The 3,769-nt window shown below is 47.1% G+C and overlaps 1 non-coding gene across 1 annotated transcript; it reads right to left on the bottom strand.

Annotated features, from left to right (window-relative positions):
- Nucleotides 1-2,817: 2,817 nt before the first annotated feature.
- On the bottom strand, nt 2,818-2,894 carry TRNAW-CCA (transfer RNA tryptophan (anticodon CCA)). Its single transcript has one exon. It is a non-coding gene; the product is annotated as a tRNA-Trp (tRNA).
- Nucleotides 2,895-3,769: the final 875 nt, after the last annotated feature.

The following is a 3,769-nucleotide window of genomic DNA, read 5'->3' as shown; positions in this document are numbered from 1 at the left end:
AAAAACTTATAAAGCAGCAGAAAAAACAACCATGCCACCGGTCGGATCCGAACCCACGACCTCCGAATATCGCGTCCGGTGCTCTTACCAACTGAGCTATGGCGACGGCTATCTAATCTGCTGCTTTCGTGGGTATTTATGTTTTGCGTGTAAGCGATCCTTGAGAGTGTTCACCAGTGCCACCCTCGTGCATAGCGGTGGACGTAGCATGTCCTGTAATACCGCAAGTGTGAAGTAGAACGTCATCTAACGGCGAGGCCGGAAACTGTGCGAGAGCCCTCTTATGCTACCTATGGCATCAAGACTGTCAGAACCGAGACCCCGGTTAAGCTATTAGCAGACAAGGCAAATGAAGTGAGGGGCTCGTTTGACAAACATAATAAGGAAGCCAACAGTCACCGAAATCAAGGTGCATAGGGGAATGATTCTTTTTTTATATCTAGTGCCAATCATTTAGTTTTTTAAAGAAAAAACTTATAAAGCAGCAGAAAAAACAACCATGCCACCGGTCGGATCCGAACCCACGACCTCCGAATATCGCGTCCGGTGCTCTTACCAACTGAGCTATGGCGACGGCTATCTAATCTGCTGCTTTCGTGGGTATTTATGTTTTGCGTGTAAGCGATCCTTGAGAGTGTTCACCAGTGCCACCCTCGCCCATAGCGGTGGACGTAGCACGTCCTGTAATACCGCAAGTGTGACGTCTAACGGCGAGGGCGGAAACTGTGCGAGAGCCCTCTTATGCAACCTCTGGCATCAAGACTGCCAGAACCGAGACCCCCGTTAAGCTATTAGCAAAGCAAATGTAGTGAGGGGCTCATTTGACAAACATATTAAGGAAGCCAACAGTCACAGAAATCAAGGTGCATAGAGGAATGCTTCTTTTTTATATCTAGTGCCAATCAATTAGTTTTTTTAAAGAAAATTACTTATAAAGCAGCAGAAAAAACAACCATGCCGTCGGTGGGATCAGAACCCACGACCTCCGAATATCGCTTCCGGTGCTCTTACCAACTGAGCTACCGTGACGGCTGCCTAATCTGCTGCTTTCGTGGGTATTTATTTATGATTTGCGTGTAAGCGAACCTTGAGAGTGTTCACCAGCGCCACCCTAGTGCATAGCGGTGGACGTAGCGTGTCCTGTAATACCGCAAGTGTGAAGCAGAACGTCATCTAACGGCGAGGGCGGAAACTGTGCGAGAGCCCTCCTATGCTACCTCTGGCATCAAGACTGCCAGAACCAAGACCCCTGTTAAGCTATTAGCAGACAAAGCAAATGTAGTGAGGGGCTCGTTTGACAAACATATTAAGGAAGCCAACAGTCACAGAAATCAAGGTGCATAGATGAATGCTTCTTTTTTATATCTAGTGCCAATCAATTAGTTTTTTAAAGAAAATTATTTATAAAGCAGCAGAAAAAACAACCATGCCGCCGGTGGGATCCTAACCCACGACCTCCGAATATGGCGTCTGGTGCGCTTACCAACTGAGGTACGGCGACGGCTGTCTAATCTGCTGCTTTCGTGGGTATTTATGTTTTGCTTGTAAGCGAACCTTGAGAGTGTTCACCAGCGCCACCCTCGTCCATAGCGGTGGACGTAGCACGTCCTGTAATACCACAAGTGTGAAGTAGAACTTCATCTAAAGGCGAGGCCGGAAACTGTGCGATAGCCCTCTTATGCTACCTATGGCATCAAGACTGCCAGAACCGAGACCCCCGTTAAGCTATTAGCAGACAAGGCAAATGAAGTGAGGGGCTCGTGTGACAAACATATTAAGGAAGCCAACAGTCACCGAAATCAAGGTGCATGGAGGAATGCTTTTTTTATATCTAGTGCCAATCAATTAGTTTTTTTGAAGAAAATTATTTATAAAGCAGCAGAAAAACAACCATGCCGCCGGTGGGATCCGAACCCACGACCTCCGAATATGGCGTCCGGTGCGCTTACCAACTGAGCTACGGCGACGGCTGTCTAATCTGCTGCTTTCGTGGGTATTTATGTTTTGCGTGTAAGCGAACCTTGAGAGTGTTCACCAGCGCCACTCTCGTCCATAGCGGTGGACGTAGCACGTCCTGTAATACCGCAAGTGTGACGTAGAACGTCATCTAACGGCGAGGCCGGAAACTGTGCGATAGCCTTCTTATGCTACCTATGGCATCAAGACTGGCAGAACCGAGACGCCCGTTAAGCTATTAGCAGACAAGGCAAATGAAGTGAGGGGCTCGTTTGACAAACATATTAGGGAGCCAACAGTCACCGAAATCAAGGTGCATAGGGGAATGCTGCTTTTTTATATCTAGTGCCAATCAATTAGCTTGTTTTAAGAAAATTACTTCTAAAGCAGCAAAAAAAAACAACCATGCCGAAGGTGGGATCCGAACCCACGACCTCCGAATATCGCGTATGGTGCTTTACCAACTGAGCTAATGCGACGGCTGTCTAATTTGCTGCTTTCTTGGGTATTTATGTTTTGCGTGCAAGCGAACCTTAAGAGTGTTCACCAGTGCCACCCTCGTCCTTAGCGGTGGACGTGGCACGTCTTGTGATAACGCAAGTGTGACGTCTAACGGCGAGGGCGGAAACTGTGCAAGAGCCCTCTTATGCTACCTCTGGCATCAAGACTGCCAGAACCGAGACCCCCGTTAAGCTATTAGCAGACTAAGCAAATCTAGTGAGGGGCTTGTTTGACAAACATATTAAGGAAGCCAACAGTCACCGAAATCAAGGTGCATAGAGGAATGCTTTTTTTATATCAAGTGCCAATCAATTAGATTTTTAAAGAAAATTATTTATAAAGCTGCAGAAAAAACAACCATGCCGCCGGTGGGATCCGAACCCACGACCTCCGAATATGGCGTCCGGTGCTCTTACCAACTGAGCTACCGTGACGGCTGTCTAATCTGCTGCTTTCGTGGGTATTTATTTATGTTTTGCGTGTAAGCGAACCTTGAGAGTGTTCACCAGCGCCACCCTCGTGCATAGCGGTGGACGTAGCATGTCCTGTAATACCGCAAGTGTGAAGTAGAACGTCATCTAACGGCGAGTCCGGAAACTGTGCGAGAGCCCTCTTATGCTACCTATGGCATCAAGACTGCCAGAACCGAGACCCCCGTTAAGCTATTAGCAGACAAGGCAAATGAAGTGAGGGGCTCGTTTGACAAACATATTAAGGAAGCCAACAGTCACCGAAATCAAGGTGCATAGGGGAATGATTCTTTTTTATATCTAGTGCCAATCAATTAGTTTTTTAAAGAAAAAACTTATAAAGCAGCAGAAAAAACAACCATGCCATCGGTGGGATCCGAACCCACGACCTCCGAATATCGCGTCCGGTGCTCTTACCAAGTGAGCTATGGCGACGGCTATCTAATCTGCTGCTTTCGTGCGTATTTATGTTTTGCGTGTAAGCGAACCTTGAGAGTGTTCACCAGCGCCACCCTCGTCCTTAGCGGTGGACGTAGCACGTCCTGTAATACCGCAAGTGTGACGTAGAACGTCATCTAACGGCGAGGGCTGCAACTGTGCGAGAGCCCTCTTATGCTACCTATGGCATCTAGACTGCCAAAACCGAGACCCCCGTTAAGCTATTAGCAGAAAAGGCAAATGAAGTGAGGGGCTCGTTTGACAAACATATTAAGGAAGCCAACAGTCACCATAATCAAGGTGCATAGGGAACGCTTCTTTTTTTTATATCTAGTGCCAATCAATTAGTTTTTTTAAAGAAAATTACTTATAAAGCAGCAGAAAAAACAACCATGCCACCGGTG

The sequence above is a fragment of the Amblyomma americanum genome, chromosome 3 (assembly GCF_052857255.1).
Source record: "Amblyomma americanum isolate KBUSLIRL-KWMA chromosome 3, ASM5285725v1, whole genome shotgun sequence".
NCBI classification, from domain to species: Eukaryota; Metazoa; Arthropoda; class Arachnida; order Ixodida; family Ixodidae; genus Amblyomma; species Amblyomma americanum.
The sequence above is the reverse complement of the archived record's forward strand: the minus strand, read 5'-3'. Positions and strand labels throughout refer to the sequence as shown.